Source organism: Rattus norvegicus, chromosome 14 (genome assembly GCF_021556685.1).
Source record: "Rattus norvegicus strain SHRSP/BbbUtx chromosome 14, alternate assembly SHRSP_T2T, whole genome shotgun sequence".
NCBI lineage: Eukaryota > Metazoa > Chordata > Mammalia > Rodentia > Muridae > Rattus > Rattus norvegicus.
In genome coordinates, this window is record NC_141547.1 from 41,926,671 (window position 1) to 41,950,114 (window position 23,444).

The window sequence follows — 23,444 nt, forward strand, 5'->3', positions numbered from 1 at the left end:
AGCAGTGACCTCAATACAGGGAACGAGGGATTCAAACCCTGCTGCCTTTCGGGCTTTTATTTTCACATTTTAAATAGGAATAAAAGGCTTTGCCAGGCTGGGTGGGAGTGTGATGAAATACTTCATCAGTGTGTGGCTACAGTAACACACCGCCTTTAGGGTTCTAGATCTTTGAGAAGACCGGGGTTGGAATACCACACAGTTCACACTCCCTTGGGGCTTAGATGCACACTGTACCCTCAGCCCAATACTCTCCTCCACCATTTGAATGTCGGTATTCAGAAGTGGAGAAAGTCCGAGATGCATAGTGTTTAAGCACTGGAAAGAATATTAAAATGGACCAGAACATTGGCACAAGGGTGCATCCAGATTGCTGATTAGGCAAAATAAAAAAAATAAACCAGCGTGTTGAGCCAACATGATTTTGTTTGTAAATCTGGTGAACCACCTGCATTTTAAGCAGTCAATTTAAAGATGGTTTTGGTTTGTTGTCAATTGTTTCCTGATTATCTGGTGACGACATTCCATATCCAGAACCAACCAAAGTAATTACCACACTACAGCTACTCAGTCACGGGGTGGGGGAGGGGCTCACAAGGAGAGGAAGGAGAAGGAAGGCCTTGAGAGCCGGCCAGCCACTGTGACCTCATGACAAGCTCATGACCTCAGCCACAGTCCCATCTCACGTTAGTTCTATTTATGAAGGGGGTGGTCATGTTCAGTTGTGCATGCGGGTTTTAATCCTAAAAGGAAAAGTGTGTTCCTCTGACAAGACTCAGACAAAAGGGATATCAAAAATAAACACTGCTAGAAATGACAACATTTGGAGCAAGTAATTGTTAGCAATTGGGGCAGCCTCTAGGTCTCTTCAGATTTGGGATCCTTCCCCCAGAACATAAAATACAGTTGAGAATGTCTCAACATCTGGGGCAGCAAAGGCAGCAATGGGCACTGAGCTTGAGAGGATGATGCCCTGGGGCCAGGTAGTACAGGCAAAGGGCTAGGGAGCCGAGAAGCTTTGGAGGAGGTGCTGAGGTAAAATGACCTCAGAAAGTCACGCCGCAACAGCTGAATCACAGACTCGCCTTTTTTTTTTTTTTTTTTTTTGAGAAGGTTAGGTAGACAGACTATGAGTCATGCATACCCTTGAACTCTCCAAAACCTGTAGGACTGTCACAGTCATGGGGAGTGTCTGGTACCCTTGATCTTCCTGCCTTTGCCTCTCAAGTGCTGGGCTTGGAGGTATGTGCTACCATGCCTGGCTGCAATTGATTTTTCTTAAATTAGCTTACGATGTTGGAAATAGGAAGTAGCTGGATAGAGATGGTTCATTTGTTCAGCCGGCCATCTAGGTGCCGGACGTCGGGCAGATGCTTTGTGCAACCAGTCCTCCGTTGTTAAAGCCTGAGCCGTGGCCAGCCATGGTGGCAAGCTGATAACTCAGGGCGCATGTGCATGCTATGCTGAAAAGCTGGACCATGAGGACCTGGGAGGAGAGGTGAGCTAGGAGTAGGGGAGCCGAGCCGGTTCATTTTATTACTTTGTTTTAAGAGAGGGTCTTCTTTTGTAGCCCAGGCTGGCCTTGGATTCGTGATCCTTCCAAGTGCACACATTTGGTTAGCCGAAGGTGGTGCTTCAGGAAACATTCGCAGGAGGTCTGAAGAGCTGCTTGGGTGAAAGAGGGGAGTAGATGGAGTCGAGATGTCAGAAAGGAGGGGGTTAAGCTGGTGAATGATCTTTCAAGACTGTTAGGGCCATGGAGAGAGCCTTGACTTTGATACCAGGAAGGATGTGGGGCCAGGGAGGGTCCAGGAACCTCCAGCCAGGGTAACCATCCTGCACTTCACCGGAGTTGCCCTGTACCTGCAGGGAGAAGAGAACAGGCTTGACAAACAATCGAGCAAATGCAGCAGGCATCCTGTGGTGCTCTGGTTTCACAGATGCTGGAGACTTGAATAAGGGCGGTAGCAGTGGACGCGATGAGGAATAACTGCAGGTTGAGTATTTGTGCCCAGTGGAGTCCACAGGTTTCTGCATGGGTTGGGTGTGGAGTGTGCTAGAAAGAGTGAAGGAGGAGTCAAGGTTTTAGCCTGGTGAGTGGCTACTCTGAATGCAGATAGAGTAGAACAGGCATTGGAGATCTAGGTGGAGATTTGGGCAAGGCAGTTGATTCTGCCTTGATTCTGAGGCTTGCAGGGGAGGACTGGACTGGGGCAGAGTTTGGAGTGTGAAGACCGGTCAAGGAAAGTGTCATTCAAGGAAGAGTCCAGCCCAAGAGTCTCTAAAAGGTAGGCTTGTGTGGCCCTGGCAGGGCCAGCACTGCTGCGGACGGCCTGATTCTCGTTCCCACTGGTGTTTTTTTTTTTTTTTTAATCAGATCACAGACGCAGCTTTACCTAACCTTGAATGTGTGCATGTGTTTGCTCGGTTTCCTTCTCTCTGTTCGGACGCTTCCCCGCTGCCACAGCCTGCCCTTTCAGACAGTTGCTGGTTGCTGCCGCAGTGGTAGGAGTGACAGTAGTTCCATATCCAGCTGGGCCCTAGGAGACCTGCAGAAGCAGTGACACAGAAAACTGTAGCCTTCCCAAGGGGTGTGTTAAGTCCTGGGGAGTGCAGGTTTCCATGTGGCAGTTGCAGGACTCCCAGTGGAGGACAGTGGCTTAAGGGAAGAACTGCAGGTTTTGCTTCAAAGCATGGTTCTGTCACAGTGATCCCAGACTTGCCATCTAACATCTCATGCCCCAGTTCATTTCACTTATGGACTGGAGCTCTCTTTGGTGGCTAAAAGGCTTCAAGAGGATGATATTGAAAGTGTCTGAGGGGCTGGCAGAATGGTTCAGCCCATAAAGGGACGTGCCAAGAAGTCAATATCTATCAGTTGTCCTCTGACTGCCACATGGGTACTGTGACATATATACCGCTACCTCCCCCATAACAAATAAATGGGTATAAAAAGGAAGTGCCTAAAAAAGTCTGTTGTGGACTATGGGCCAATTCCACTCGGTTTTTTAGGGGGGTGGGGGACTCCTTGTCATCTTTTCCTATGAATGATGATTTAAATACACTACATTGTAGTGTTTAGGTAGGAATATGGAAGGTACACAGTCCCGCTTTATAAAAGTTCAACTGAACAGAAAGCTTAGCATTCCCCCAGCATTACCTGACTGAAGCAGCTTCCGGGAGACGTTTGCCTTGGTTCACAGCCCAGGCAGTCACAGTGGGGCTCATAGTGGTGGTGTCTGTTGTGCCACGGTGGTTGGAGCTGGGTCACGTCACCCTTAGTGGCTTCCCCTCAGTGGTCTGTATCTACTCAGTAGGCTACTACTGAGTTGGAAAACCTCAAGATAGCAATGCCACCAACTGGAGACCGAGAGCCGGTGAGAGGTGATAACAGACCTTGCGCATTTTAATTATAATGACTTTCTGCTTTTTAAAAATTCAAATCCCGTCTCTTACCAGTCAGGATTCATGAGAGCAGACTCACCGCCAAGCTGGAGGTTTGGGGATCTTTTTGGATAAGCAGGGGTTAATCATACCTCATTTTCAGCAATTTCCGCAGCCTCAGGAGAATGTAAACCTTACAGGCCCATCCCTGAATCAGATGGTGTGGTCTTGGGTGTTACCATCTGTCTTTCCGCCCACCCACTCACCCACCCATCCACCCACCCATCCATCCATCCATCCATCCACCCACCCATTCATTCATTCATTCATTCATTCATTCATTCATTCATTCATTTATTTATTTGAGACAGAATCTCACTATAGCCTTGGTTGGCCTAGAACTCACTATGCAAAAACAAATTGGCTTATAACTCACAGAGATCCTCCTGCTTCTGCCTCCCAAGTACTGGGATTAAAGCTGTGTGCCACCTGTTCAGCCCATGAATGGTTTTTGACCAGATGTACTCAGTCTGCAAACAGGTCCTTAATTGCAGTGATAGACTGAAGGAATTAGAAATAAGTAGGGGACTGACTTCATCTGGTTTGTTATTTCTGGTGCCCAGCTCTGTAGATGCTTAGAGCAGGATGCTCTGTTAGGGCCTCGTGGAGGGAGATGCAAGGTCCCCAGCCTCCTTACCCTGGTCATCTGGCCTGGTGATGGCAGACCCATCGCTCTGAGCATCTGCCATCCCGAGCTGGACAAGGATACAGATTAGCATGATTCCTGCAGCCTCCTGCATGCCCCTGTGCTTCCTGTGATCGGAAGTGCTTAGGGATGGGTAGGGTGTGGTGATTGAGTCAGGACATTTATCTGTCTAAGGCTCCTTGGCTGACCACCCCACTTGGCTAGTGGTCCATTTTGGCAAGAACTATTCCCCTAAAAATAAAAAAAAAAAAAATCCTTACACGGCTTATATTTAAGGTATAAAAAAAAGACGATGTTATGAGAGACATACATAGTGAAGTAGTTGCCATAGCGAAACAGGTTAATTCCATCATATCTCAGTTACCCAGTTTTGAATTTTGTTTTTGTGCCAAGAACAGCTTAAAAACAAATCTCTCGGCAGGAATCCCCAGGGCAGCGCTACAGTGTCTTCCATGCGCTGCATCTCTAGACTTGCTGGGTCTACAGACCTGCCGCTTCGTAACCAACCCCTGACCCACATGTCTCCATTCCTTCTTCCTGCTCCTCGCTTTGTATCTGTGCATACACGCTATCATGTATACGACATATATCCACTTACACATCCATGTGTAATGCTATCGTGTCATAATTGTCTTTGTGCTACTTCATTTAGTATGATTTCTTTCAGGTTTTATCTGCATCGTGGCAAATGGTAGCACCTCATTTTTAAAGGGTAAATACTATTCTGAATTTATATGCAGTTTCTCTATCAGTAGGCCTAGATTATTTTCATTATTTGGTTATTGATAATGATGGTGTGGAGAATAGTGGAACGCAGATGTCTTTATGAAGTGGGAATTTTATTTCCTTGTGGATCATTTGGAAGGTCCTTCCCCACCTTTCCCCACCCCTCCCCCACCCATCCCACCTTCTCTTTTTTTTTTAAAGTCGGGATCTCACTGTATAGCCCTGGATGGCTTAGAACTTGCTATGTAAAACCAAACTAGCCTTAAACTTGCAGTGGTCCTCCTGCCTCTGCCTCACACGCGATCGATAGGTTTACAGATGTGTATCACCTTAGCCCAACTTGGAGACACTGCAGATGCTTTTGGAGATGCTATGGTTCAAGTGCCCCATACAGGAATTCTTGGGACCTTAACCGTTTGTGATTTTGGAATATGTGCATATATGTGCAGATACAGACCTATAGCCAGACACATACTTGTGCTGTTGTCTGCAAACCATCCCACCAAGTTGGACATGGAGTTCTCCACTTATGCTGTAAGCATACGGATCTTCAAAGGAGGGATGATTAACCACTATGCAACATTTCCTTAGGAACTTTTCCAGACTGTCTTGTTCATAAGGTTGCAGCAGTCCACACTCACAGCAGTACAGGACTTCCCCTCCCCCACACCCTCTCGGACATTTGTTATCTTCTGGCTCAGTGACAACAGCCCGCCTAGGGGAGTGGGGGGCACGTACGCAGCATCTCTGCGAGAATCTGAGTGAAGCCTCTTCTCATGCACCTGCTGGACATCTTCCGCCTTTGCAGTGCTGTCATTTGGATTGCTTCCCTGTTTGTTAGTGAACTGATTTGTTTCTCTTGAACTGGGCTCCTTATGAATTTTGGGTATTAACACCTTATCAGATAATTGGATTGTGACGATTTTTCTCATTCAGCGAGTTGCTGTTTTGTTCTGTTCTGTTTGGAGATATTTAGTACGACACACCAGGTATTTATTTTGGCTTTTGTAACCTGAGCTTTTGATGTGAGAGACACCAAAATGTCACCAGCACTGACGTCTAGACATTTCTCTGTAGTTTCTTCTAGGATTTCTCTGGCTTCAGGCTTAACATTTAGATCTCTTCTCTATTTTGAGTTAATTTTTCTGTCTACTCTCAGATAAGGATCCAGAGTCATTCTCTGGCCTGAAGAACTCCCAGCATAGCTTCTGACTCTTTCCCTATCCTGTCTTCTTGGCTTCCTGGTCAGAATCAGTTGACCATGTTGATGCTGCTGCTTCATGTCCAGTTTCATTTCTGCCCCTCTTCTTTCCCCTTTCTCTCTTTCCCTTCATCCTTCTTGCTAAAGGGGCAGAAAGTGTTCGCTGGTGCAAGTGGACGAGGGAGGAAATCTCAGTTGGAAGCTGTTTTTCTTGTCTCTTAAGCCTGGTTGTCTCGTCTGGTCTGAGTGGGAAGTCTCTTCAGCCCGAGCATCCCGAGTCCTGAGCTAGGCAAGGCTGCTCCTTTGCCCCATGCCTGTGACCTCCTGGGTATCACATGACCCCATTGGGTCCCTGATGAGCACTCTCTGGGGACAGATAATGGATCCAGAGAAGGTGCTGCGTTATATGGGCTCTACTGCTCTGTGTTTTACACAAAGGAAGAACCCGTGAGGGGAGCAGAAGAAAGGGTCAAAGAAGGCAGCCCACACTCTGAGGAGGCTTGATGGTTGTTCTAGTCTAACCCCTCTCTTCTCGCCTCCTTTTTCTTTCTGGTTGTATCAAGGATTTAACTTGGGGCCTCAAATGTGATAGACAGGTGTTCTGTCACCAAGCTACATCTTCATTTCATATTTATTTTGAGATGGTTTTGTTAAGTTACCCAGCCTGGCCTCATATCCCCTTAGTAGCTCAACAGTCATTGAACTTGGTATCCTCCTGCCTCAACTTTCTGCGTGGTTTGGGAGTACAAGCCTTCCACCCTGGGCTTGTCTAGTTTGTGTGCCCCCCCCCAGTGTGTGTGTGTGTGTGTGTGTGTGTGTGTGTGTGTGTGTGTGTGTGATTTCTGAAGTAAAGTGAGATTGTGTTTGTCAGGTAGCAGTGGTCAGAGAATTGCTTTATGAGTGGCATTTCTGTTAGTACATTGCTCTAGGGAAAGGGGAATGCTATTTACCCCATTTTTGGTAGGGGGAGGCCACGCTGAGGACCCAGCCTTGGTCCTTGCGAGCAAACGCTCTACTACTAAGCTAACTCAGCCTCTGGCACTTTAGTATTTTTTTTTTTTATCTTTTTCTTGTTTTTTTCTTGTGTTTTGGGTCTTATTTTACATGACTTAGGCTGGCCCCAATCTCAAGAGAGTGCACTTGTTTCAGCCTCCCACAGCTTATGTGTATCACTGTGGAGATTTGTTGTTGTAAAATTATAAAAAATAAATGGCTGTCTTTATCCCCCACCAGGTCCAGCACCGCAGTGCCCCAAGATATCTAATAGACATCTTAATCTCAGTCAGCAAAGCGTCTCACCCACTCTGCTCCATCCCATATCACACTGCCGGAGGCCTTTCTCCGAGCCTGGCAACAGTCTCTCTACCCATCCAGTTCCCAAGGCTGGCTGCCACCATGGCAGAAATGTGCATCCTAATTCTGTGGCATCCCACACACTCTCCCAAATTCAATTCTCCACAAGAAAGAACACACAACACAATAACCTTTGATCCCATTAATAAGCTATAATTGATCACCTAAACATACAAAGCCCTGTACACATCAATCCTTTAAGAACATTCATAACAACCTTTAAAGGTACAGCATGGAATCTTAACATCAGCCTCCGTGTCCTCTCTCTGAGGTGGCTTCCCTGCAGTCTCCTCCTCTCTTCCTCCTTTTCGTTCCAGTCTCCTCCCCTCCCCTCAAACTTTTCTCCCGCCCATTCTTCCTTCTCATCCAGTGGTAGGCCTCATTCTATCTTGTGCCTGCCTCACCTGTGACATCACCCTCAAAGATTGGGTTTGTTTTTGTTTTTTTGTCAACTTGACACAGATGTAGACATAGCTAAGGAACTACAATTGAGGAAATACCTCTCTGTGAGAGTGGCATGTAGGCAAGCCTGTGGGGCATAAACTTGATGAATGATTGGTTTGAGAGGGCCCAGGCCATTGTGGGTGGACCACACATGCCCACTGGTGCTGGTGTCCTGTGGGCATTAAGAGAGCAGGCTGAGCAAGCCAAGAGAACCAAGTCAGTGAACAGCATTTCTCCATGGCCTCTGCTTCAGCTGCTGCCTCCAGGCTCCTGCCTTGAGTGTCCTGTCCTGAGCTCCCCATGTGATGTGTATGACCTGGGAGTTGTAAGACAAAGTAACCCATATCTTCCCCAAGTTGCTTTTGATCATGACGTTCTATCAGAGCGGTAGAAACCCTGACCCAGCCACCATGCGACTTTGTTGTTTTGAACCAGGATCTTGCTCTGTAGCCTGGCCTCTGACTCACCATGAACTTCCCACCTCAACTTCCTGAGTGCCGGGATGGCTGGGGAGCACCATACCTGACTCTCTGTATGTGTAAAAGTAAGATAAAGCACCCAAACCTTAAATGTATGGCTTGATGCTTTCTTTCCTGGTGTGTGTGCCCGTGTGGCCATTACCCAGGTGAGTGTGATGGGGCCTCCCACTTGTCCATCCCAGAGCGTACACTCCCGCCATCTTGATCAGTTACAGCTTTCCCCCTTTCAAACTTCACTAAGTGGAGTCACAGCACAGTATTGTTTCTGTCTTCTGCTTAGTCATCTCTATGGTTGTGGAGTCAATAGTTTCTTCCTTTCCGTCGTTCTGTTATAGGAATATATTTCAAACTTATCCACATTACAGTTGACATTCAGTTTCCTAGTTTTGGCCATTGGGAGTAATTTGTTTTGAGAGTCGAACACGCATGTCTGCTAGATGGGTTCTTAGGAGTAGGACTGCTGAGTTGGAAGACATGGGTGGTTTGCTTTAATAAAGTCGTCCAAGGTAGTCTGTCCCAGTTTACACCCCCACCAGCTGTGTACGTCATAGGGCCGCCTGCCTCCTCTGCCGTTAGTGTAGGTACCACTGTCCTTAACTGGGTTTCTCTTAGCCTGTTCATGCCGTCGTATCCAAAATGCCAGACAGGTGATTTATTTCCCAGCGCTCTGTAGGCTGAGACATCTAGGATCCGAACACTGGCAGATTAGGGTCCTGCTTTGTGACTCACATGTAGGGCAGGGCAGGAACACCTCAGAAGTGTTTGCACAAGGACACTGGTTCTTTCCATGGGGACCCCATTCTTAGAATTCAGTCATCTCCAAGCATCAAGTCTCCCAGTACCATTGTGTTGGGGTGGAGATGGGGGTGGGCGTTAGATCACAGACATTTGGTGGGGAGTGACCTGGGCAACCAAGTCTGTAAGCAGGGGCCACACTGGAGGCCTCTGCTCTAAGAGCCTTTGACTACACCTGTTTCAGATAGGTTGGGACAGCAATAGCCAGTCTTTGAAACGACCCTGGAGTAGTGGTTCCCAACCACTGGGGGTCGAATGACCCTTTCACAGGGGTCACCTACAGCCATTGGAAAACACAGATATTGACATTACAAATCATAACAGTAGCAAAATTACAGTCATGAAGTAGCAATGAAAATAATTTTATGGTTGGTGATCACCACATTATTGAAGGTTCACAGTGTTAGGGAGGTTGGGAACCAGTGTTCCAGAGTTCTTTTTTCTTTTTCTTTTTCTTTTCACACAGAGGTTTCTGTTTCCCTTCACATGGTGATGGTAAGGGCTGCAGGCAGATGACTGTAGTTGGGTCTTTCCCCTGGTGTATACACACACACACACACACACACACACACACACACACACACACAGATACATACTGTAGCTGTCTTCAGACACCAGAAGAGGACATTAGATCTTATTACAGATGGTTGTGAGACACCATGTGGTTGCTGGGATTTGAACTCAGGACCTCTGGAAGAGTAGTCGCTGCTCTTAACCACCAAGCCATCTCTCCAGGCCTCCCCCGCCCCATTTAGATTTTAAAATTGTGATTGTTATTAATGACTCTTGGAGGCCGTCATGCAGTGTATGGGGTGTGTGCATGTATATAAGTCAGTGCGCTTCTCATTTAATGAATGAGAATAAACCTCACAGACTCGTGTGTTTGGATACTGGGTCCTCAATTGGTGGAACTCTTTGGGAAGGATTAGGAGGTGTGGCCTTGTTAAAGAAGACTTGTCACTAGGGATGGGTTTTGTGGTTTCAAAGATTTGTGCCGTTGCCAGTGTGCTTTCTGCCTCTGGTGTATGGATCAGGATGTAAGCCCTCAGCTTCTGCTCTCGTGCCACATTCCCGCCATGATGGTGATGAATTTTTGCTCTAGTGCCACGTTCCCACCACGATGGTGACGAATTTTTAACCCTCTGGAACTATAAGTCCCAAATAAAAGCTTTTTTTCTTCTTTCTCCTAAGTTCCTTTGGCCATTGTACTTTATTACAGCAATAGAAAAGTGAGCGGTACAGTGGCCATGTTAAATATTACCGTATTGCAGTCTCTGAGGAGCTGAATGACTTGTTCAAGGGGACGTGGTTCACACCCTCTAACTTCATAGTCCACGGTCATTGAGTAAAGTCACAGCTTATGTGCGTTTGGCTTCCACTGGACGGGAGCTGGACTTAACTTAGCGATGCTTTGGGTGATAGGAGCCTGTGGTATATCTATGTGCTGTCACAGTTGTTTCCCTCCAAAGGGTCTCCCTTTCCATGCTATAGGAATGGCACTGCTCTTAGTATAATGCACAGGAATACATTAGAGAGCATGAAATGGCGACATGAAGCAGCCACTTGAAATCCCACCAGTGTGAAGGTGCTGCCTTGTGATATCCCGAAGGCAAAGAGCCGCCTTCTGTTACCTGCCATATTGTTTTGTTGTATTACATCTCTGCCTCAGCGGCCAGGTTTCTAGTTGAAACTCATCTTTGACCCAACGTCATTTCTTTTCTATGGTTATGTGAATGCAAATACTTGAAATGACTTGAAAGGAAAGATAAGATTCAAAACACCATTGTGGCATTACTATGCCTCTGTGTGTGCAGAGAATCTTTTATCTCAGTGTCGAAACTGAGCCCTCTGCTTCTCTTCCTAGCGAGTATCTGTGTAGCTTTGTAGTGATTCTCTTGAGAAACACATTGCCACCAAGTGCCTGGGATCTGGATTCCGGGAGGTCCAGGTTCTAGTCCCCTATCCATCATTGCATTAATTACCTTGTATCCCCTTGAACAAATTTCTCAGCTAATCCTTACCAGACAGGGTTCTGTGGAGACCTACTGAGATCAGTCAGTTATTAGTAATAATTGTAGTCATGGCAGCCTGGGCCTGGCCTGCAGGAATGGATTTTAAAATGACATAGAGACTTGAAGCTCAGCATTGATATGGTGGGGTTCTCTAGGATCACATGGAATCTTCCGAGAAGGGGTTAGCTGTTGTGCAGTGGCATCGGCAGGCTCTGATACGTCCTAGGTCCTCCTGAATGGCAATTGGGGAGCCTGCGGATGCGAAGTGAGCATGCGTACACAACCCACGAAGCTGCGGCATACCAGACCAGTGAATAACGTGCTAATTGCTATCCTACCTCGGAGAAAGTCTGGCAGAACTGTAGCTTCAGGCGCTGGGTAAGACCTAGCTTTTTAAGCTGGCCAAAAAGCAATTACTATTTTTAGTTCAGTTTCTGCCCTTTAAAAAAAATGTAGTCTGCGTGCCTTGCTGCTCCTGGATGGTTTTGTGCATTTTAATTAATGTTATCTTACTGCATTTGTGCCCTGAGGCTGATTTAGTGAGAGATGTAATTTCAGAAAGCTGATGACAGTAGACGGGCCTGCTCGGGAAGACTGTTGCTCATGTTTATGGCTGTAAAATATTTTGATGCCATCTAGTATAGGACTTTGCTGTGCTGTAAATACACAGCCCTTCTGCTAAATCTGTTGGTCTTAGAGGGTTACAAGTGGTCACAGGCCACTAAAACTGTAGTAATTCCAGTCTAGGGAGTGATTTTTGCTGTTGGTGTCTCATCATGATCCCATGCAAAGATCTGCAAGAAAGAGAAAATCAAAACTGCCCAAGACGTGCCCTGGCCCTCACGTTTTGTAATCAGATTCCTGACTGAGTTTCTGTGAGAGAGGCGGCCACCTCACAGTCTGCTTTGTTTGAGTCAACATGAGTAACCGACTGCAGGGCATGGAAAGTACATCTTAAAGCACTTACCAGAACTGAATGCAGTTAAAGTGTTGGAGTGAAGCGAGAGGCCATTCTTGAAGAAAAGATATGCCATGTGTGGTGGTTAGAATGCGCTTGGCCCAGGGAGTGGCACTATTAGGAGCTGTGGCCTTGTTGGAGGAAGTGTGTCACTGTGGGGTTGGGCAATGAGACCCTTCCCTAACCACTGGGAGCCAGTCTCCTAGCAGCCTTCAGGTGAAGATGCAGATCTCTCGGCTCCTCCTGCACCGTGCCTGCCTGCACACTTCCATGCCCCTGCCTTGATGATAATGGGCTGAATCTCTGAACCTGTAAGCAGCCCCAGTTAAATGGTACATGCTTACAATGCTAGCACTCGGGAGGCGGAGGCAGGAAAAATGCCACAAATTCAAGGCCGGTTAGGGGCTATATAGCAAGACACTGTCTGAAACAGCCTATTATTCTCCCCACCCCCAAAATTGGAAAAATGTTTAGGTGAGTTATATGCAAAGTCAATAAGGAGAAAACAATGTTACTTGTAATGATTAAATGTACAGCCATTTTCTCTTGGGGAGGAATCAGAGTTTAACATATAAGGGGCTACATAGCATGAATTGTAGTTATTATTAGTATCTTTCCCACCTTAAATGTTACATTCATGGCGGAATGCAGGGATCTAATCCAAAACGTCCTGGGGAGGTGATTGAGAGGCTTATGAAGGAAGTGAGAGAGTAGGGTGTGGTAGGGAGGAGAGTCCAGCCAGCCTTGACTCTCAGTAGCAAACTTCAGGCCAGCCTGGGCTACATAGGGAGATCCAGTTTGAAGAAAAACCAAACCCAACCGGGGGGCGGGGGGGGGAGACAAACAGCCCGACAAAATAAGAGTGAAGAGGAGGAAGGAAAAGGAACAGGAAGAGAAAGTAATTTTTAGGAACTTCGTCCACATTATTCCTTATTCTCCCAAGTCAATAGCTAAGAGCACGTCGGACACCTCACACATCCTGGCACTCCGACACTATGCATTCCTTTTGCTGGGAACTCGTGACGACTATATAAGGTGCATTAGTTATATCCAGGTCTGCTTTTATACCGAGGTAGATAACGCCTTGCTTCTTGTCTGCTCTTTCTTCCAGTATCCAACCTCCCCATCCCCACCCTCCCACCCCCACCCTGGATTTCTTGTCTCCTTTCAGATTCTGGCTTTGAAGTTGGAACGGACGGGTCCCTGATCCCAACAATGTTACAACCTGGTGGCATCAACACATCTTTAGTTTATGGGGACTTTTAAAATATTTATTGAGAGAATGTAATGGCAATAACTGAAAATTGTCAAGCTAATAGTTGAGAGCTGGCTTGTGATATTTCCTTGTCATTTATAGGGGCGGAGGTTGATGTTAGAGTCGAGGGCTCTACTGCTGGGCTGCATCCTCATCTCTGACTCAGGCTTGAAGAAAGATCACTGTTTTGTGGAGAGCAAGGGGACAGTGCTGCTGTACCAGGCCACGTGAGACATGACAGCGATGGGCTGACAGGCTAGGAGAGGGAGTAGTGGGTGTGCAGGTTGTAGATACCGGGTGCCGGTGGAGTGCCCTTGTAAATTAGATTAGTGGGTGCCTGAGCGCACATCAGCCATGTGCACCGGCAGCCAGAAGAACAGAGCGGCTACTCAGAGAGTGTACCACTCAGTTTTTGTCAGTATGGCAAAAGCTAGGTAAAAAAAAGATATGACGACTCCATGGTATAATTAAGGGGAAGGTTTTATTGTAGACATGAGGGTGAGAACAGCCAGAGGCATCTGGAAGAGTCCAGAGCAGAGAGAGAATGATGTAGACTGGACATGGCAGAAGCAGGGGCAGAGTCATAAGAGAGAGGTGGGGGTCTGGAGGGGGGTGGGAAGAGAGCGAGGAAGACAGAGAGTGGACCCAGAGAGCCAAGAGAGGACCAAGAGTGCAGAGCAGAAGAGAAGGGTTATCAGGAAGGGTGGGTAACTGGGGGTGAGCAGGCACGAGCTGGAGCACTCTAGAGTAGGGGAGAGGGTGAAAGGAGACAGGGAGAGCATGGATTCCGAAGTGTTCATAGGCGCTTGTGCAGCTGAGGAGGCCAGCATGTGCTTTGGTTTGCTAATAGGCACCACAGATCGCTATGTCCCTTCTGCCAGTGGTAAGGGAAATGGCTTCTTTGGTAGAGGGGAATCTTTGTATGCTCTTGAGGAATTCTGGAACCATCAGAATTTGGGAAAATGGCATTTTCTTTAGATCTATGGTTATCTGTGAAGAGGGAACCTCAGTGGCTTATAAGCAAACCCGTGTGTCATAACGGCAAGGTTTGAGGAGAAAGCATTTGGGGCTAGCATAATTGTACCTGTTATGCACTCTTGGAGAAACTGTGAGTGGGTGTTGGGTATAGGAGGGCTTCCGCCGTGTGGAAATCACAGTTTCAGCCAGGGATATAATTTGGGACTCATGAGAGTACAGAAGCTTCCAAAGCCTGAAGGCTGGTTGAGATCACCAAGGCAGTCCGTCTAGAAGTGGGAGGAGCTTAGAGGGACCAGGAGAGAAGACCCGAGAAGTGCCTTAGACACCACACGGCCAATGTTTCTTAAGGTGGTTGTCTAGAAAGATTCAGCTCCAGAGTGGCTATTGGCTTTGGAAATGTGGAGGTGGCTGACGACGCTGCAGTCGGTTTTCTTAGAACGCAGCAGTGAAAGGGATTGCAGTGAGGTCACTGAGAGGAGGCTGTATGCTTAGACAGCTCTCGACTCTTGTTAGTACCTGACTCTGCTTTCTAAGAGCATGATCCCATGTCCATGCCTGAGAGGCTGGGCAGCGGACACTGGGGTAGGAGAAACCCTGGGGCAGCCTTGGCAACCTTGGGGTGGACTGCACATACCTTCCAGGTTCCCTATTCCGGGTCTTTGGACTTTTACTCTCCCCAGTATGGATGACTTCTGGTCAATGTCTGTGATGCTGGCCTCTCCCTGAAGCAGGTTTCTGTGTCTTTCCTCCTAAGCGGTGAGTGTACTGGGCTCCTCAGGGTTGAGTAAAAGAGCATTAGGGCCGCATAGGATTAGTCATGGGAAGAGATACATGGCCTAAAGGGAAATGTGTCTGTATTCACTGGCACATGAAGAAAGAACATTCTGAACCATGCACACTCAGCTTCCGGGGTGAGTTACACTCCTAGCTCCACTATTCCTCCTCCTCATGTATTTTAAAACCAGGAGTTAAAGTGAATTGATAAGCTCACACTGACCTGTTCTTGTTGTTATAGTTTTCTAAGGTGAGAACAGAGATCCCAAAAGGCGAGGCTGCGCGGCCCACACGTTTAGACTTTGACGCCAACAACAAGTTATTTGATTCTTCACCTGCTTGAGCTGAACTTGAGTAACTGTGAAGTTTGCTTTTAATGCCAGTTTGAAACAGTCTGAAGTCATCTGAGAAGGAAGTCTCAATTGAGGCATTGTCTAATTAAGATTGGCCTGTGGACATGTCTGTGGGACACTGCTTTGGTTGTTAATCAATGTAGGAAGACCCAGCCTACTGTGGGCGGCACCATCCCTAGGCCTGTGGTCTGTCATGGATTGTATAAGAACAGCTAGCTAAGTGTGGTCTTGTAAGTGAGCCAGCAAGCAGTTTTCCTCCGAGGTTTCTGCTTCAAGTTCCTGTCCTGACTTCCTCAGTGCTGGACTGTGATGTGTAAGCTGAAATAAGCCCTTTCTCGGTAAATTTGCTACTGGTCATGGTGTTTTATCACAGCGACAGAGATGGGGCTGGTGTAACAGATTGCCAGGAGACCCGTATAGTATCATATCAGGAAGATACAGATGTTATTTCTACACAGCTGTTACTAGGTCTGGGAGAAAAATAAGCATGGCCAGTAGAATTAATCAATGGTGCTCTTGTAGTCTGGGTGAGAGCAGCTCCCGAGGAGCACACCTATTCACTGAGAAATCATCTGAGCCGATCTCGTGTGAGATGAGAGGGCGTTTTCATTTTCAGTGGCCGGTTCTCCTCTTCTGGGTTCAGAGTCGGGAGAACACCAAAAGGACAGAAAATGCCAAGAGCGTTTGGTCAGTGGGAGAGCATTCCCACAAAGCTTCTTTCAAGGATGCTCAGGGGGAGTATGAAGCCTGGAGTAGATCTATCTGTTCACTACAGAAGGAGAGGTTTGAGTAGGTTGAACCCCCTTCTTAGAGGCTGAAGCAGAGACACACAGCACTACCTAGACCCCCGGTAGCTACAGTGTGTAAAAGCTGTGATCCTGGGCTGGGGATTTAGCTCAGTGGTAGAGCGCTTACCTAGGGAGCGCAAGGCCCTGGGTTCGGTGCCCAGCTCTGAAAAAAAGAACCAAAAAAAAAAAAAAAAGCTGTGATCCTGTAGTAGATAATAAAGTGGGGACCCCATTTGCATATGTGCACCCATGGGAATTCCTCATTCCAAAAGAAATGGATCCTTCAGTTTATTTCCTTCTGAGAGCTATGTTGTACATCTCCCTTTTTGCCTTACCCAAGGTTCGTCTTCAAATTCAGTATGGAAATTGTACGTGAGGGCAAGAAAAAGGCCCAGGGTGGGAACTGTTTCTAATACATGGCGCTGTGAGTTGACATTGTGAAATACTATGTTGTGTGCCTCCCCTGGGGCTTTAAAAGATGGCCGTTATGAAGATAGCTTTCTCCTGCTTCTGCCTTTCTATAGACTCTAGCTGTTTTAACCCTTTGTAGTTCTTTTCTATGCCATTATGTGACTCATATGGTATTTAAAAAAAAAAAAGTTTACTACAGCTGTGGCTGACCTGGAACTTGCTATGTAGATCAATCAAACTGGCCTTGAAGTCATAGAAACCTTCCTCTCCCCGCCTTCTCAAGGTGTGTGCTACATTGGCTTCTCCTATGGGACAATTTATTTTAATGATTTTTTTTTTCTTAAGACAGGGCTTTTATTCTGTAGCTCAGACTGGCCTAAATTTAGCATACATAGCACAGGCTGGCCTTGAAATCTTGGAAGTTCTCCTGCCTCAGCCTCCCAGGTACTGGGATTAGAGCTACCATGCCTGACATGGAAATTTTAAACTTAGCCGTGTTAAATATTCATGGACTCATTTTTTTACTTGTTTAACGTCTTTGGAGTTTTGTCTTTAGAGAATGTTAATATGGCGGTTCTCCTGCATTACGTTATGGCATACCAACATTTAATTGGTACTGTATTTCATGAAGATTATTGCGGGTTTATTGCTGTTGTGTTTGGGTGGTGACTTTGTGCTAGAATCCAAAGACATAAGATCCTTGATCTGTTTCCATTTTAATGGTGTGTGCCTTGAGCTGACACTTTCAAGGACTGTTAGCCATTTAATGGCCACGATGGATAGAAGAGGTTTTGGTAGAGTAGGTCCTGAGATACTTATGTCTGTGAATGTTGCTGGGCTTCTTAGTGATGGTGTATAAATCGATGGTGTATAAATCTGTATTCCTTTTAAGTTTGTATATAAGTAGGTGAATATACATGACACCCCCAGAAGGCTGCACCCCCAGAGGAAGGGGGGGTTTCTTATCAGTCACAGCCCTTAATGTTTGTCTCATAAATAAAAACTGGGAAAGGGGGTTGGAGGAGGGAGGCGTTGTAGGTGGGTAGAAGGGAAGAATGAAAGCTACAGAAGCTAAACGATTACAAAGCAAGGTGGAGGCCTAAATATTTTATTGGATTTAACTTTGGCATCAGAAAGTTCTGGAAGGAACCCCAGACTAGGAGTTAACACACTTGGTTCCTTGCCACTTCCTGAGAATTTGACTTTGGGTGACTCAGTGAACTTAAAACTTCAGGGCGTCGTTTCTTCTTGTCTGCTCCGCCTTTCCCCCTGGGCTTTATTGGGAAGCTCTTCTTGAGGTGTTGTGTGAGCTGTGACAGAAGATGAAGCCCCCATGCAGTGGGCCGCTCTCTATGATAGGTGGTAATGCTGTCAGGTAAAATACAACCACAGCTCCTGGCTGTCATTCTAGTGGATAAGAAAGATAGAATCTAGTAATCACTTTGTTGTAGAAATGTAAGCCTTCCTAAGTACCTTGTAAGGAACAAGGCCGGAAGGCTCACTGTGGAGTCTGTCTGTCTGTCTGTCTGTCTGTCTGTCTGTCTGTCTGTCTGTCTCTGTGTGTGTGTGTGTGTGTGTGTGTGTGTGTGTGTGTGTGTGTGTACACGTACGTACATGTGCAGAGCTCTGCTGTGGGCTTTGAGGTTTTCCTGGAAACCCCCCATGTTCTTTCTAGGGAGTGACTAAAACACAAATCACTTTAAGGAGACTAATCTATCAGGATAGATGGATGGAGGATTGGAGTCTGGGAAAAGAGATAAATGAAGTTATTTTCATAATAATTAAAAAAAAACTTAGACTTTTACATGTTTTATTCAGTGTCCCTTATCTAAAATGCTAGGGAAAAGGAGTGTTTCAGATTTTTGAGATTTTTAGATTTTGGAATGTTTGTATGGACTTTACTGTTTGAACACTTTTGAATCTAAAAATTGTTCTAAAAGAAATGCAGCAGAACCCATATTTGCACATTTTGGTTGTTTTGCGGGGGGGGGGTTGTTCAACTTGTTAGTGTTTAATTGTTCAATGACAATATTTTTATGACAGTTTGGGAGTCAATACTTACATGGTTTTATTTAGAATATTAGGGGACATCCGTTTCAGCAAATGCTCCTCTATGTGAGCTCTTTTGTGTCCCAGAGACATGCTCACTGTGTCAATGCATGCACAGGGTCCATGTGGGACTGAGGCCCCAATACCCTTACTTTGTGACAAGGAAACTGGACCCAGACACATCGATTTAGTGAGTTCTTCACCGAGCTCTCAGCTTTCCCTGCCAATACAAAGGATTTACCCTTCACAGAGCAAAGCCAAAGATGCCGGGCGCATTGTTTGTCTGAGTGCGCTTGCTTCTGTCCTTCTCTTTTCAATCTTTATTTCAAAACCAAATTTTAAAAAATTATACATTTTAATTGGTTAATGTTTACAATTAGGGGGGCTCTCACTGTGTATCCTTGACTGTCCCAGAACTCACTATATAAAGCAGGCTGACCTTAAACTTACAGAGATCCGCCTGCCCTCTACCTCCCAAGTGCTGTGTTTAAAGGTGGGTTCTACCATGCCCAGCAGGAAAAGCCATTTTAAGACAGAAGGATTTTGTCGTGAAGGTCCTTTTCATCGGCTGGCTACGTGGCTCTCTGTGCTCTCCTGGCTTTTGTAACTAGGGTAACCCTCAGTGGCGTTAGGCGGTGTTTGGCTCTGCTCACAGGCCAGGTCTCATGGGTGTCCTGAAGCATCTCCTCCTCCTCCCCTGCCTGCCCGGCTTCAGCTCAGCATCAGCTGGGATTCATCCAGGGCAGGGCTCTCTCCTAGTGGCTGGCCCCCGTGATGTGTGCCTGCACCGACTCCTCCATTTCATACCTGGGGGCCTCAAAAGGAGGTGAGTCCTTTCCATGGGGCCCTGGCACTAATGATTGTCAAGTAAACATTTTGGGGGTATAGGGCAAAGGAGGTGCAGCTTCTTCATGGCACCCCAGGAAGCCCTTAGAAAGTTTTAGGGAATCGACTGAGGCCAAACCAGAACTTGTGGCTTTGACACTGAGAAGAATTTCAGAACTAATCAATTTATGAAGCAGAGGTAGGGGTTTTATTAAAGATACTGCGTAAGGACTGAGAGTCACACAGACCCTGGAGGAGCTTGAGAAACCTGTGACTCAAAGACTGTGACAGCTCATTCGTTTTATTTTATTTTTTTAACGGTTGTTACAGAGATGACTTTGGTGGCATTTGCAGTACTGGCTTGCCGATGGCTGGTTCTGAGGTTGGCATCTGACAGGATCATTTTTGACCTTTGGGCTCTGTCTGGAAAGATGATGCTATCTCTGGGTTGTAGCGGAGTGCATCCCCTGAGGACTCTGCTTTAATTTGTGTAATGCTGTTAACTGCTAACTGATAGAGAAAAGTCTAGTCCACAGGGAATCAGGGAGCTAGATAGCTTTACTGAAAACAGTTTTGAGATCAAGAGGAAAGAAGCGAGACCCTATGGAAGGTCTCACACCTCCAGACGTTAGGCCTAGATCTCTGTTAACTCTCTGTGGTACCCCTGAGAGCAGAGACTGTTAACTGTGCTGGAATTCTTGCTTCTTAGCTGGCAAGAGTCTTTTCTCAGACTCCTCCCTCCTCCCAGACCTCCCTCATTTCCCTGTGTTTCCATCCTTCCTCAGGCAGAGCCAGGACAGATAGCGGCTCCAGAGCATGCGCCCAGTGTGTGTTCCATCTATGCAGGCCGTCACAGCCAGTGACTTCAAGTGTGCGGGAGAGCGGGTGGGGTGGGGAGGGGCGGTGCAGGCATAAGGGGAGGGGTGCGTGCGTTCGTGCGTGTGTGTATCTTTCATTCTATTTGCAAAGATGTTGTATTATTGACAGGGAAAATGGTTACATTGTTTTCTCTTGTACTTTTAGTTTGGCCAATTCAGAATGTTTTAGGAAATGAGTCGTCATGGGTTAATGTCTCTCACCACACTTCCCGTAGACTTACTTTTCTGAAGACTAAATTAAAATTTCAGTCCTAAACTTTGGGCCAGTATGGATAGTCTACAAAAAGTAAATCCAGACTGAGGCTAAACTGTGACTTTGGGTCAGTTTGGTTTCTGACTCAGGATTGCACCGACATTTTTTTTTTTTTTTAAGTAACAGCAGTGGTAAGAGATGCTCTGTGGTACCTCAGGAATTTTGTATATTACTTTTCGAGTACAGTTTTGTTTTTGGTCCTTTGGACTTTGCCTGGAAAATGCTGTTTTTCCGTGTTGTAGCGGAGTTCACCCCAAGGACTTTGACTTTAGTTTGCTTAGTGCTGTTAACTGCTAGCACACACATTCTCCTCAGCAGAGGGCTGTGGACAGACTGTTACTAAGAAGGAGACACCAGCTTGCAGTTTCCCGAAGAAACCAATTGTCTTTATTTGGTTAGGATCTCTTTTGGACTCCTTATGCTTCCTTGACTGCTGTGACTCCCCCGGACATTGTAGTTTGCCATTGTCTTAATCACTTAACCATTTATGTCTCAGGAAGGGAGCTAGGGAGCCAGAATCTCTTGAATATTCTATATGGAATTTTGTTTTTACAGTATGAGCTCTTTTGTCTGGGATCGTCAGGACAAGCAGCTGATGACTTATTCAAAGTGAAGAAATGTGAAAAATGTTGCATTCAGGGCTGGAGAGATGGCTCAGCTGTTACGAGCACTGACTGCTCTTGGCGAGGAGCGCCCACGACCATCTGCAACTCTGGCTCCAGGGGGCCTGATGCCCTCTCCTGGCCCCTGCAGACGCCTCACGTATGTGGTGTACATTGATTCATGCAATCAAACACATACACAAACAAATATATTTTTAAAACTATTACCTTCATATCTCTTCTGCTGATTCCTGAGATAGGGCCTGTGTCTTAGTTAGGGTCTTATTGCTGTGAACAGACACCATGACCAATATAAGTTTTATAAAGGACATTTAATCAGGGCTGGCTTACAGATTCAGAGGTTCAGTCCATTATCATCAAGGCGAGAACATGGCAGCGTCCAGGCAGGCATGGTGCAGGGGGAGCTGAGTTCTACATCTTCACCCGAAGGAAGCCAGGAACAGACTCAGCATCCTAGGAGGAGCTAAGAGGAGGGTCTCCAAGCCCATCCCACAGTGACACACTTCCTCCAACAAGGCCACACCTTCTAATAGTGCCACTCCCTGGGCCAAGCATATGCAAACCATTACAGCCTGGGTATGATGGGAGTTTTCTGTATTGAATTTTGCATAACCTACAACAAAGGCGAAACGAAGCCTGCTAACTTTCAGTTTGGGTTTTTCTTTTTTTTTTTTTTTTTATTAACTTGAGTATTTCTTATTTACATTTCGAGTGTTATTCCCTTTCCCTGTTTACGGGCCAACATCCCCTTAACCCCTCCCCCTCCCCTTCTTTATGGGTGTTCCCCTCCCCATCCTCCCCCCCATTGCCGCCCTCCCCCCAACAATCACGTTCACTGGGGGTTCAGTCTTAGCAGGACCCAGGGCTTCCCCTTCCACTGGTGCTCTTACTAGGATATTCATTGCTACCTATGGGATCAGAGTCCAGGGTCAGTCCATGTATAATCTTTAGGTAGTGGCTTAGTCCCTGGAAGCTCTGGTTGGTTGGCATTGTTGTTCATATGGGGTCTCGAGCCCCTTCAAGCTCTTTCAGTCCTTTTTCTGATTCCTTCAACTGGAGTCTTGTTCTCAGTTTAGTGGTTTGCTGCTGGCATTAACCTATGTATTTGCTGTATTCTGACTGTGTCTCTCAGGAGCGATCTACATCCGGCTCCTGTCGGTCTGCACTTCTTTGCTTCATCCATCTTGCCTAATTGGATGGCTGTGTATGTATGGGCCACATGTGGGGCAGGCTCTGCATGGGTGTTCCTTCTGTCTCTGTTTTAATCTTTGCCTCTCTATTCCCTGCCAAGGGTATTCTTGTTCCCCTTTTAAAGAAGGAGTGAAGCATTCACATTTTGATCATCCGTCTTGAGTTTCATGTGTTCTATGCATCTAGGGTAATTCAAGCATTTGGGCTAATAGCCACTTATCAGTGAGTGCATACCATGTGTGTTTTTCTGTGATGGGGTTACCTCACTCAGGATGATATTTTCCAGTTCCAACCATTTGCCTACGAATTTCATAAAGTCATTGTTTTTGATAGCTGAGTAATATTCCATTGTGTAGATGTACCACATTTTCTGTATCCATTCCTCTGTTGACGGGCATCTGGGTTCTTTCCAGCTTCTGGCTATTATAAATAAGGCTGCGATGAAGATAGTGGAGCACGTGTCTTTTTTATATGTTGGGGCATCTTTTGGGTATATGCCCAAGAGAGGTATAGCTGGATCCTCAGGCAGTTCAATGTCCAATTTTCTGAGGAACCTCCAGACTGATTTTCAGAATGGTTGTACCAGTCTGCAATCCCACCAACAATGGAGGAGTGTTCCTCTTTCTCCACATCCTCACCAGCATTTGCTGTCACCTGAGTTTTTGATCTTAGCCATTCTCACTGGTGTGAGGTGAAATCTCAGGGTTGTTTTGATTTGCATTTCCCTTATGACTAAAGATGTTGAACATTTCTTTAGGTGTTTCTCAGCCATTCGGCATTCCTCAGCTGTGAATTCTTTGTTTAGCTCTGAACCCCATTTTTTAATAGGGTTATTTGTCTCCCTGCGGTCTAACTTCTTGAGTTCTTTGTATATTTTGGATATAAGGCCTCTATCTGTTGTAGGATTGGGTTTTTCAAAGTACCATGTAAATGTTAGTAATCCTCGTTTCTTGTGAAGCTAAAGCAGAGGAAGGCAAGTTCCAGGCTAGCCTGGGCTGCATGCCACTT

The 23,444-nt window shown here is 46.3% G+C and overlaps 1 protein-coding gene across 40 annotated transcripts in view; it reads left to right on the plus strand.

Annotated features, from left to right (window-relative positions):
- The window catches only part of Apbb2 (amyloid beta precursor protein binding family B member 2), a 382,955-nt gene that overhangs the window by 84,508 nt on the left and 275,003 nt on the right, over nucleotides 1–23,444 (plus strand). For 11 of the 40 annotated variants that reach the window (XR_015636591.1, XR_015636588.1, XR_015636594.1 and 8 more), the window contains exon 2: nucleotides 21,178–21,384. The gene's annotated coding sequence lies outside the window, so the exon portion shown is untranslated. 40 annotated transcript variants of the gene reach the window in all.